Source organism: Symphodus melops (assembly GCF_947650265.1).
Source record: "Symphodus melops genome assembly, chromosome: 12".
Taxonomy (NCBI): domain Eukaryota; kingdom Metazoa; phylum Chordata; class Actinopteri; order Labriformes; family Labridae; genus Symphodus; species Symphodus melops.
Window position 1 is genome coordinate 23,979,237 of NC_136702.1, and position 13,530 is coordinate 23,992,766.

Sequence of the window (13,530 nt, forward strand, 5' to 3'; positions counted from 1 at the left end):
AGTTCAATAAGAGTCTGTTCAGAGATTCAGAGGCATCACACTCTCTGCTGTAATTGAATCACCTGGCTGAGGCGGAGTGATACGTGTTGTGAAAAGGCCCAAGAGATGCCTCTTGTCCAATCAGATTCAGCTCCTGATCAGATTGTGGATTGTTTTAGTATGTTTATCCTTCCTATCTCTTGCATGTAAAAGGTTTAGTGAAGACGTTTGTTTGCTTACTTATTTTGGACACTAGAGGGCGCTATGAGGCTGTAGTCTGTTGGTCAGGTGGTCAGGTCAGGTGTTTGGAGGTCAAAGGTGAAAAGTAAGTGTGACACAGATGGAGGAAACAAGCATGACAAGCAAACTGAACACGGTAATCTAACTGTTTAATTTCTCAATAATCAATCACCCACACTTATGTGTTTGTTTGTTTGTTTTTGGATCATCTCAAACAGTTTCTAAGTGACTAAAGTTTGATTCACTGGATTGTAAGTACAGCTTTCTTTTTCAATTTCAAGGATTTAAGGACCTGTCTTTTAATCTGTTTTAAAACCACTAAAAAAAAAAGGCTCCTTTCCATCCATCCCATCCGTCTTTCATCTTCACCCTCGTGCAGGATCGCAGGACTAATATTTAAAATAGTAGAAATAAACAAACCAATGCAATTATTTTTCATTCCTTTATTGGGGTTACAGTCTTATGACAGATGGTGATTGTTGACCGGCTGCTTGTGGGATTTGATTGGTTGGCTCGTGTCGCTCTGACAGCATGAGAGGTGAAACGTGAACACACTTATTGTTCTTCCAGCAGTTTGTAGTCTTTGAGTTGCCATGACTACGATCATTTCAGGGAATTATAACAACACTGTAAGTTTTTAGCAACAATGTGCAAACCCATTTCACCAGCTAAGAAATTAAAGAGGTGTGCTGTGATTGGCTCAATTCAGTTGACGTGATAAATAATTATCTGATTCTTCAGCTTTAAAAAATCAGTTGAACAGTATAGCGAATTAACAAACTCAAAGTTTTAGTATTTATCATTTTAGCTTCTTGGTACGTTATTTGGATTCATCTTTGCATAATCTTTGGAGTACTTTACCGTCTCTTGGGGAGTTGATTATAAATACATTTGCAGCAGTGGCGATTCTAGAGCCTGTTGGGGCCCAAGGCAAAAATGAATTGGGGGCCGGTCTAACCTCTATAATCTTCCAGTGTCCTGATGCTCTTCTTCTTCATTTTCCTTCAGTGGTTTTCATTGATCGATTCTCCACAGGAGGAACCCGTCAGACGCTGAGCAGGGCAAAGACAGTGAGTACTGTCAGGTGGATCCTCATCAGGGAGGTTTCTCACTGTCATTTAAAATGTGCACGTTTTGAGCTGCTGCTGTGGTTTCAAGTTTGTCAGCCCTCGCTTGGGGCCCATTACTGGCCTGTGGCCCCTTACTGGCCTGAGGCCCCTTACTGGCCTGAGGCCCCAAGCAGTTGCCTGCCTTGCCTGTTGACACACAGCGCCTCTGATTGGTGGCCATAAAAGAAATGAGAGGCAGATGTCACACTGATTGACAATTTAACAAAGCTAGACTTCTTCACAGCTCAGCATGACTGATGCTTTCTAGTTTTGTTTTGTGTTCTGGCCTCAGAAGAAAATGCATTTCAACTCAATTAAGAGGAGCCTCCGGTAGTTTTTTTTTTATAACCAATGGATCTCACATGCCAATTATCAATTTCATACGTTTTAAGAGTTTAAACTTCTTTTTTCTTCCACAGTTTTCACCGTGTGCTAGCTCACCTGAAGCGCTGCGTATGTCATTGTTCAAACATCCGGCAACTTTGTACAAAAAAAAAAAGAAATAATAATACCGCTTATTATTTTGAGTGCTTGACCTCCATGTGGACTAAATAACTGTAAAAGTGTCCGTTTATGAATCTTTATCTTTGAACTGATTTAAATTATATTCCCCTCAAATGTGACATTAAAGATACTTTTTAGGTTAGATAGATTTATTTTATTGTCCTTTTTCAGGAAGTTTGTTTTCACCCTCATACAAAGGGACACATAGACAGACAGACCTCAAGACATAAAGACATACATTACATCCTCCGCCATACACATTTAACACAGAAAACAGAAACACACAGGTTAAAATCTGTTGATTCAGACGGCTACAGTTTGAACCACAGCTCTGCCTCCTGTGTGATCTGTAAACTCTGTCGGCCTTCAGGCTTGTTAAATCTTGTCAGACTTCACTCTGGTCTGTGCAGAGTGGATGAGCTGAGAGGGAGAGAGAGAGGGAGAGAGAGAGGGAGAGAGAGAGGGAGAGAGAGAGGGAGAGAGAGAGGGAGAGAGAGAGAGAGAGAGAGAGGGAGAGGCGGCCCTCTGCTGGAGAACAGAGCAGACTTTGTCCTCTTATCTGCACATCACTGGATCTCTGACAGTCGATTCAGCCCGACTCTCTCTCCGCCCTGCGCTTTCTTCTTTTTCCCGCAGGCAAAAAAAAAAAAAAGTGTCAACCTGTCCTTGTGTCCTCTGTGCACGGTAGAAAAGTTTAGAAACCTACTGATGAGAACTCGAACAGGAGCTTCAATTCGACAAATAAATAAAAACATAGTGTTTGATGAAACGAAATAAAAAACATGAAAAGAATGATTATTTTATTTTAATATTGCACTGCTTCATGTGTTACGTCGATACTTAATGTGCATTAATTACACTATAACTTGCGTGTAGATGGTTTGAAATGAGTCAGCCGTGTGTTCAGTATTTCAGGATGTGTTTTTAAGATGTTCTTCCTTCAGTGAGAGCAGTCTGAAGGAAGCAGTGATCTTTATGTCTTTGAAAATGCTGCCCTCTAGTGGTGTCTTGATATTATGCAGCTTGTGTGTCATTTGAGGCTCAGACATTGAATTTATTATCCTTTAAGTGTCATCAGTGTTGGTCAGCATGATGTTTCTTTTAATAGAAGTGATTCCAGCACTCAAAGCATCCAAACAACAACACACAATGCACCACAGACAGTACATTTAAACAGAGTGGGTCCTTTTTTGTCTTAAAGCTAAAACATGGTGACAAACGTTTCAGAGGAGCGCTCTTATCATCTCTGTCGACTTGGTTTGTAAATAAAAACACAGACTTTAAGTTAAGTTTGAAGATTTAATGTCATCAAACATTGTGTCCAGTTTAAGGACCAATAAGGATATTTGGCGATGGATGGGACGTAGAGTGCAGTCTGAATCTCCCACCTGATGATGCACGTTAAAGTGGGAGTGGATGAGAGGGGTCGCTTGTTGTGTCGAGGGCTTTCCTCCTTTATGTTCGGTATGTTCCTGTCACAGAGTGCCATCTGTGCTGTCCTGATGATTCCTCAGACTCTGCAGGAGGAGCTTTCCTTACCTGTTCGTGATGGATCCAGCACTCACTGAGGGGTGAGAGAGTCTTGTTTTCATTCTCTTCACCGAGACGATGCCGTCATCGTTCGATCATAGAACAAAAACTGGTGTTTCACTCATTTACGTCTTTAAATACATGCAGACAGTAGTAGTTAATTTAGATTTGAATTCTTCTTCTTCATACATTCTCTGCATCTTTGTAAATGAGGATCACCCTCAGTGATCTCAGCGAGAGCTGAGACGGTTGAAGATGATTTACAATTTATCCCCAACAAGAAAACTAACATAAAGTCTTTCCTTCATCACAAGCATAAGTATTGATTGATTCATTATCATCATCATCATCATTCTAACTGTTGTGGACAAAACCGGCCTCATCATCAGGACCCTGTGAAGCAGGAGTTTTAAGGATGGGTTACCTGAGATACCGGAGCGGCTCACTCACATTTGGCCTGAGAGTGTGACTGAACTTTACTCCTCAGCTTGTTTGGCTCAGTATAGCTGCCAGTTAGCGGCATTTGTTCCCGCCTCCACGTTGGGAATCGTCATTTCCAGCATTCTCAAAGTGACCATGACAAAAGAGCGTCCGTCCGGAGGTACGAAAAAGCTTCAAAACAGCCCTATAAACTGAATGGAGCTGTCTTAGTGGCCATTTCCTTGCCCTGGGTGGTAAATCACAGCGTTTGTCACAGGGGAGGTTTATGTTGTTTGTGCACAATCTGCCACCACTTCAAAGCTGTGGGAGGGGACACACAGAGGGGGGGACGCAGGGGGGAGGGTGTTGTCCCCTTTTCAGTGACTCATGGTCAACCTCAAAGGAGCCGCTGTTTAACATCCGCTCCTGGCATTTTGTTGGCCTGACACTTAAACTAGCACGATGTTATAAGTACAAGAAGGAGCGCAGTCTGAATAATGTTATGATAAAAAGTAATCCAGTAATCAATCATTTTAGGATTGATCGGTAATGAGGACAAGAAATGGATTCCATTTCATGTTTAAACCAGTCACAGTGGCTGCCTTGGTACTTCTGCTGTTTGCTGGGTGAACTGCTCAGAGCTGGTCATGTTTGAGAGACCATCATGGGTCGACTCCCAACACAGACCACAAGCCGAAACGTGTCAGTCTAATTATTAATGAACAAAACTGATCTTCATACGACGAGTGCTGTTGGAGCTTTCTGACCTCTTCAAGCCTTTCGCTCTTCGTGCACCTCGGTGGTTGGTTCAGTCGAGCCAGACGATCTCACGCTGCTTCATCATAAACCACGTGTGCAGCTTCAAAGTCTTATCTCACTTTCAACTTCAGGAAGAATTACAAGGCTGCTTCTTTCGGATATGACTTTGTCTGGGACTTTCCTTCATTTCCTCTGTGAAGGCAGTGAGAACGCAGCTCTGCTCACTTGAGGTCCAGACGTGTGACCGCAGATTGTTGCAGATACAGAAGCGGGTCAGGCCGCAGCAGTTAGAGCAGAGTGAGCTGGCAGAGGCCACAGCTGCCCCCGTCTTTTTCTGACGCACAGTCACACAGTCGTGGCTTTTCCAAGTCACGGTAGCGTGCGGCGTAGATCCTATGGAAGAGCATCAGACGTCAACACACACACACCCCGACCACTAATCACACATGAGCAGTCTCTCTCTCTCTCTCGGGGGAGGAATCAAAGAGGGCGCTCTGTGATGTCTCCAAATGATCCAGTAAAAAGTTTCCCCCTCTGTTACGGTAAAACAGTATTAACAGAATCACACATTTGAGTTTACAGCTGGAGCCAGGGCTGCTTTTATAGAAGTCATAAATGTGCCTGTTTAAAACAAGTGTGCGGTGCATTACCTCGAGTGAGCACTAGGAGGAACCAGTGATCTGCTTTTTTTTAGCTCATCGTCCTCCGTCACATCTTTTTGAAACATAAATATAAGCTCTTCTCTGCTCATTGTGTTTTTTAAAGTTAATATCTGTATGTTTTTTTAGAACTCTTGTCTTGAGTTTTGGCAGCATGAATAATGGACGCGACACCTTTTTAATGAGTGATGATGGAAAACCAAAGAATATCGATATCTGTGTATTTTAAAGAAATTTGATAGTAAAACATAAATGAGATCCATTAAGCCATTATCTTCACTGCATGTTCCAGTCGGGAGGGACGGGGGTTCTGATTCCAGCCGTCATTGGGCGGGAGGCGGGGCTACATCCTGGACTGTTCGCTGGTCAATCACAGAGGGGACATTAAAAGACAAACAACCAACCACACTCAAAGATACTCCGAATTATTGAATTTGAACGTTTGAATATCTTCATTCATTTACTGTGGTCACAGATTATCAGTGATAAAATGAGATTCACCAGCTCAAAGTTTAGCTCTTTTTTTTCTTCTTTGTTTTGTTTTCTTTAACTCTCCAAACGATGAAACTACAACATGTTGTTACCGAACAGGTTTCTGCATCGTGAAAGTGACAGAACTTGATCTGACGTGCATTAAACACACACAGCCAGCCGAAAGCACAGCACACACTCCATTGTGCCAAAGAATCTGGATTCACTGTAATGTAAAGAAACATGAGTCAGCCAATGAGGTGTGGCCTAGAGGTGGGTAAAGGTCAGCTCAGGTGAGAACTTCACAACCATACGACTCCCTGAGCAAGAGCCGCTCGAGACGCGAGACGAGTCAAGAAAATGTTGTTTTTCCATTTTCACTAATCTGAGCGAAGCCCCAACGCATGAGACGACTCCATACTGTATAATACAGCAACATGCCACACGGTGCAATACAAAATAATATGACAGGATACAAACTAATATAACATGGTACAGCACGATTAGCCTTGTGCTAATGGATAAGATATGACAGGATACAAGGCGATATTATGATAGCATACAACGGGGCACGAGACGACTGACGGTAGGTGACGTCATGTTTTGGTCAATCATGGCTTTCCTGGATTGAAGCGCACTCCCGTCATCACAAGCGTTATGTTTAAGCTCGTCATAAAACTCATCAAATTCAATCTGATCAAGATTTTTTTTTTATTTTTGCACAAAAAACGTGAACATTGTCAGCAACCAGAAAGACTGGCTCTTCAACACCAAGAGCATGATGGGAAATAGAGTCACCAGAGATCTACAGATTCAGATGGTGACCCTGCAATATGTTCAGTCTTTATAAAACACCAAAGTGTGGGACTGAAAGGTTGCAAGCAGAGTGTTTTTCAATCCTTATTCTGTGATAAATAATCTGTGCATGATCACGCCACAAAGAGAAGAGAATGAGTGAGCTGCTGGCTTTCTTGTTTTGCATCCTCTGCGTGTTTTGTGTTAAAATATTTTAAAGCCGTAGTTGATGAAGTTCAATAACTTCTGAGATCTCTCCCTCACACATTTCTGAATGGGAGGGGAGGGGGGGGATTGCTTTTTGGGTTTGGACTCAAGGAGGAGCGATGCCACTAAAACGTACATTTAAATGATTTAGGTTCCCTTTCTCGTGTGTGTGTGTGTGTGCGGGGGGGGTGACATGTTTGTTTTCAAAGGGGTCCCTTGGTTTATAATTGGTTCATGGCTTTAGGAGTGCATATAAACAAACAGAAAAGCAAGTAACATGTTAACAGAAGCCAATTGGCACTCGGAAACCCTGGGGATCACGAGAGTCTGACGCCTCCTGAGGTATTTCCCGTCTTTGCCAAGTTGGTAATCCTCCTTAGTTAAACACACACTCATGTAAACAGACATATAGTGCATGTATGTGCCTGTCTTTGTTTTCTAAAACATTCAAAATATGAACACGGACACCAACGTTTGCTGCACCACTCTGTCCTTGAGACCCTCATGTGAAACGATCCACCTCTGCCATCATGACAGAGAAACTCAACATGTGGCAAATCAAATAATTTGATCGTTTTAAAGATTTCAGATTACTGGCATACTGTATCATTGAAATGAAATGCTTAGTTACCATGCTGAAACTGGGGACGACCAAATCAAACACACACACACACACACACACGCACACACACACAGTCACAGATGGTTATCACAGCTTCAGCTTTAAGGAGGACCGCCTTGTATGTGGAAGACCTCCCAGCCATCCTCAGTGATCTGTGGAGCTGATATGAGTGAGTAAGAGAAAGACAGAGATCTAAACCCCGGGCCGTTTCTGTGACATCCGCTCACTTGTAAGATGCAGAGTTTTTTTGGTGGTGGTTTCTCCTGACAGCACTGCAGGAAAGCATCTTGGTTGGTCTTAATTACAACATACATCCTGTTGTTCTCTGACCAGAACAATCTGCTTGAAATTAGACCGACCGCTTTGACATATTAACATAATTAACTTATCATCGTTCTGATCCTCCAGGCTGTCTGCAAGCGTTTGCAGTTCCTGCTTTGTCTTTTCCCTTTCAGTCCGCAGCTTGGCGGTGGTTTGACAGAGCAGCAGCTGATGAAGTTTCCAGACTTTCAATGCGTCCCCTCAGGTGACACCAGAGTGCACCGTGCGGCTTATTGTTATTGTGTTGTACTTGACTGTCTCATAAATCAGCCAGCCATTGACCTATGAAGCCCCTTTCATGGCCCGTTCTGCATCTGGGACTGCTGCTGCTGCAGAAACGTGAGACGCCGGGCATGCGTTGAAGCCGCGCTCCCAGCTGCCGATGTGGAGATAAAGGTTCGGCGGCTGTGTGCGTCACTCTCTTGTCATGGTACTTTGAATACTATCAGCTCGCTTTCAAGCTCGCCCAAACACAGAGGGGCAGTTTGAGGAACCTCCGGGAGGGATCAGTCCAAAATATGCAGTCCAGATCTTGATACACATCGCTGGTCGGAGCCTTGGAGAATAAAAGGACAACAGATGAACAGATGAGGGGAGAAGTATAAACTGTCCCTCATCTCTCAATCTCTCTCCCACGTTGTCAGCGTCCAGGCTTCCTTTTTCTAACTTTTTAAGTTCTCTGTTTACACTGTGACTTTTTCTGGGTCCCTAACCGCAAACATGACGCTTTATTCTTTAAGTCACAACGTGTGCAACACTCGTCAGATCATGTAGCTAACAACTGCTTCACGTCTGAAAATCTGAACTAAAAGCTTTAAAGTTTCAAAGACAGTGAACGGTTCTCAGATTCTTGGTTTGCCTGAAAGTTAGGGACTCGGATCATGCAGTTCGGATCGTGACCTGGGTTCAGTTTTCAATGGGGACCTCGTACCCCAATGTGTCTGTACGGCTCTCTGTCAGGTCACAGAAGATTTAGGTATACAATTTTCCAAAACATTAAAGTAGCAAACGAAGTATAAAAGCAGCTACTCCAGTAAGTACCCGTCTCCAACATCTCTAATAAAGCAGAAGGATTGCTTGTAAAGGGCTCATCACATTTGGTTGTAATACAACATATTCTACGACTCAAGATCCATCTCGGTCTCGAGAGCACTTTTTGAAGGTCTGCTCAGCTCACAAGCCTGCAGATATAAACCATGCATGTCTATATTATAACATTTTAATAGTTAAAGGAAGCTACTCAAAGAAAGGATTCAATACGAACGATGGATGGGAATAAAAACATCATTTATAAAGCACCTATAGAAAACACAGTTCTGTCTGAAGCAAAGGCAGAACAACAGTCCAAACAGAGAGTCGATCATGCAACAAGCTCGATGTTTGTGTCCAAACAACGAGGAGAACCTAGATGATCACATTTTGTTAATAACTAAACTACCTCTTTGTTGTGACGACAGGCTGCAGTGTTCTCTCATCTCGTTGAGCTGGATCATGGAACCAGTGCTCTAACATTTTACCTGCTTCAAATAATGATGGGTGGGGTAATGCATGAAAAACATGAAAGTTCACCTTTAAAACTAGCTTTCTTCTTGGAGCCCTGGACGCCTATCAGAGCTACCTTTAGCTCTGAAGTGTGTGTGTGTGTGTTTTCAGACACCTGTCAGATCAATGTTACCTGAACGCTGTGCAGATGTATGAGATCAAGGCCATTCTTCTCTGACATGCCTTCCTTCCTCCCTTTTTATTATAGCAGGCCTGTGATACATTGCACAGTTACCTCCGTGATTGGCTGGCTCGATGCCTCTTTCTCAAACTCAAAAGACCCTGCTGTTTTTCCCATATGACCCAACCGTCTGGGAACCTCAAACGTCGAGACAGACGAGGAAATTGGGGCTTCGACTCTCAGCCTCCCACTTCTCCCTGAAAACCTGCACGTTGTAATCTCCAGAGGATCCAGCCGCTCTTTCTTAGACGTGATCCAGTTGACCCCACCTTCACTCTTACTGCTGCCCTGATCCTATGGCTACAGGCTACAGTCGGGAGCAGACCAGGCTCATGGTGCCGGGGTTTAAAATAAGGGGTTCACGTGTGCCACATCTGAGCGCTTTGATTCCTCATGAGGAAGTCTCATGAGGGAAAAGGTCAGAGGTTGGGGGAGTCCCCCCTCTGTGTCTTGCTTTTGTTGTGGTCTCTGGCTGCAGCTTTGGAGATTACGCCACGGCGCTTTGATGTACCATTAGACGAGCTCGCGAGTGACAGAAGGACGGAGTGGGTGGGTGGGTGGTATCTCTCGCTCTCAGACAGGTGAGTGATGATGAAAGAAGACAGATATCAGGTTGTCAACAGTCTCAGACCTACTGTAAAAACACCCTTTTCAGTTTCTGGACGAGATACAAAGAGTCCTCCATCAAGAGCACACTTAAAACCTCCTGAGTCAAATGGCCACCCTTGTGTGTCACTCGTTGTCTTCTGTATCAAGTCCTTCCGCCTGTACAGACATGTTACCTAATTTATGTTGTTTGGGGAGCTATGTAGGAGGGAAAAAACACATCTTGAGGGCCTGTTGTGATTGACGGCTTAGAGAGATCGGCCTGCAGTGACTGAAGGAGTCTCTGATACGCAGCCACAAAGCAAGCCTCCTATCACGTTACCCCATTCGCCTTGTTGTGTGTAACGAGCTATTTTATGGACAAAAACTGAAAACACAAGCCTCTGTTGTGGTCTTGAAGTTGCTGCCTTTGTGAGCAAAGACGTATTAGTCCCCCAGGAGCGCGCGGTCGTAGCACAGAGGTAGAAACAGTAAACGGGTCTATCACTGTTACATGACATTTAGGTCACAGACATCTTTAAGGTCAATCAGCCAGACTGGGGCACCGTCTGGGACTCCGAGGTATTCCCCGAGTCTTAACCCCGTTTCCCTGGTGTGTGCCGAGGCAGGAGGGGACGACAGGAGCAGGATGCCCTCTTTAAGAATCACCTGAGTGACGCGTGTCCCTGTCGTTGGCTTCCTGCCATCACTGGCTCAACGTTGGGTTTTCTCTGGACTTAAGTCCTTCAGAGGGCGGAGTTAAAAAAATGTCTTCCAAAGCCTACATCGATATCTTTGCTTATTTACATGTAATTCAGTATTTTCAATCATTGCACGACATTTGTACAATGTTTACACTGAAAGATATAAATAACTGAAAATGGACTTACTGTAATCTCTTATATATATATATATATATATATATATATATATATATATATATATATATATATATATATATATATATATATATATACTGTATATAAAAAAAAATTGACTTTAAAGCCCATCAGTATAATCAAGTCCTGACCCCCTACTACTCCCCTTATTTTTGTTTTTGCAGTGTATATTAATACTATTATATGGTCACCTTCTCATGAGATTTCTGACACTACATGCTGTCAACCAGGCATTTTATAGTCTGGTTATAATCAGTGTAACAGAAAGAGAGCTGGTCATTTCAGGTGAAAATGATACTGAATATACGTCGATGATTTTCCCGCTGCAAAAGGGGATTAAAGCTTTTTTTCATTGAAAACATTGATTTCTTTTTGTCTCTTCAAAGCTTGTTTCTTCTCTCAGAAGTCAAACGCTCAGTGTCTCAACAAGACCGTTACTAATTACTATTTTATTAAAGATTTTAATCTTTCACTCTGTAACTTTTAATTGTTTTTATATTTTTTAATTCAATTAATTTTATGTGAATTATTTTTCCTTATCAGTGCACAGAAGAAAAGATTCAGCACAGTGCTGACGGTGTTTTCTGGTCACCTAGCACACGACCTACGTTGACCCCCTACAGTCACTGTTTCTACCGTGTTCCCAGGATCAGAGTAAGGCTGTCGCCATGTCTGTTTTTTTGTTTTTTGGCCTGAGTTCTCTGATGTGCCCTCTAGAGGTATCCTCCATAACAGACATTGTGCATTACCAAGTGATAAACACAAGGTTAACAAGGAAGTTCATCTGCAGCCTTAGAGGGTGAAAACAAACACTCTGTATGTGTTTAGATTGAGCACGTTAACTTCACAGTTGTGCGTGATTTACAGGAATGTGTCCCCTTTTATAAGAAGCATAGACTTCCAGAACCGGCCCTGAATGTGGTCTGGATCTGAAGACATCAGTGAATGAGACAAAAGCCTCCATGCAGAAAGCCGCCCTGTATTACAGCTACAAGTGTAATCACAGTAATCTGACTGAATCCCATTATAGCACTACCAGAGTCTAGACGGCCTGATCTCTGCACCGCTCCAAACTCTCTGCTCATAAATGACATCAGTGACTCTCTGCTATTATACTTCTCCCACGCAAACAAATAGGAGTTTACCTTCAAAACAAACACACAGACACACACACACACACACACACACACACACACACACACACAGCCTACCCCCATCACATAATCCACCTCAATCAACCCGCGGCGTAACCCCTGCATGATATCAGACAGAGCGGGCAGAGGATTTACCATCTTTCTAAAAATACATGGTAAGAGATGAATGAGTGGAATCCGTCGCACTAATCTGTATTATACGTGTGCGCGCACATGCTTTGTGTTCTATTACCGACTCTTTGTTTTGTTTTTCAACTTTCACCCCGCGTCCCTTATCTGCGCGTCCTCTGGTATCGCCGCAGAGTAGATTGATTGTGCTTAATAGTCTGCTTCACGAGGCGGGAGATGTTCCAGACAAACACGTGGATTAGCGAGCACAGGGACACTTTGTAACCCGAGCGCCGCCGCCGCCGCCGCCGCCGCCAGATGAAAATGTTGCTCTGGATTTCCTCGAGCAGAGCTCAGGTTAAAACTCTTCCCGTCAACACAAGTAAACATTTGCTTTTGTGTTTTCACAGATGATGCTGCTGCTGCTGTCCTTAAATGGAGGGCGTCGGCATCCTGGAAATGAAAGATTGGAAACAGAAACACTCTCCTTATCCTCAGAAAAGTGTTTTTGTGAACAGTCAGTGCTTTGGTATTTTTTTTAACGATAAAGTGAGATTAATCCAGCAGATATTTTCTGCTTTTTATGGGAACTTTCCAATGGTTGGACCACTGGTCTTTCAGTTAGTCCACACTTTGATCAGGAGGCGGCAGGGTTTCTCAGTCAGGGGTTCAAATAAAATAAATCGATTTATTGAGCGTTCATCTTTGATTGCCAACTTTATTGTCAATCCCAGACAATCCAATTCGGAGTCTTTGTCACAGCAGCACTTTGGCGTCTTAAACATGCGCAGTGTGAAGGTATCCTGAAGATGGAGATACACTTGCTTTGTGTTTGCACATACTGTATGTAAACACACAATAGTTGTATCCGTCGCGCCTGTTTGGTCGGTAAATCTTTATTGATGTAACGCAAACATGAGATGCAGTTTGCACATGACAAGTAGGGGGCAGTGTAGGCACAAAGGTGATCAGAGTTGACACAGCAGCAGGGACAACAATGGCAGAGCGTTGTCCACATCTGTACGACGTGTCATTGTCTCTGCACACACCGCTGTCAGATTAGTTACATTTTGGATGTCGAGGTGGAAATCTGCAAAACTAAATGAGTAAATATATAAATGGAGTAAATATATAAATGGAGTAAATATATAAATGGAGTAAATATATAAATATATAAATGGAGTAAATATATAAATGGAGTAAATATATAAATATATAAATGGAGTAAATATATGAATGGAGTAAATATATAAATATATAAATGGAGTAAATATATAAATATATAAATGGAGTAAATATATAAATGGAGTACATATAGGATCTTCGGTCCAATGAACGTCCCTGTATTCTTGGGACCATCACCCGAAAGTGTCTGCATTTTTGAGGAAAAAAACAAACCAAAATAAACAGCCAAGAGTATGCATCTGTATTTGTTGAATGATTCA

General features: G+C 42.8%; 1 long non-coding RNA gene across 1 annotated transcript; it reads left to right on the plus strand.

Annotated features, from left to right (window-relative positions):
- Positions 1 to 13,280, plus strand: LOC306832398. Its single transcript, XR_013780224.1, has 3 exons — positions 1 to 157; positions 11,367 to 11,477; positions 12,496 to 13,280. It is a non-coding gene; the product is annotated as an uncharacterized lncRNA (long non-coding RNA).
- The last annotated feature ends 250 nt before the right edge of the window (positions 13,281 to 13,530 follow it).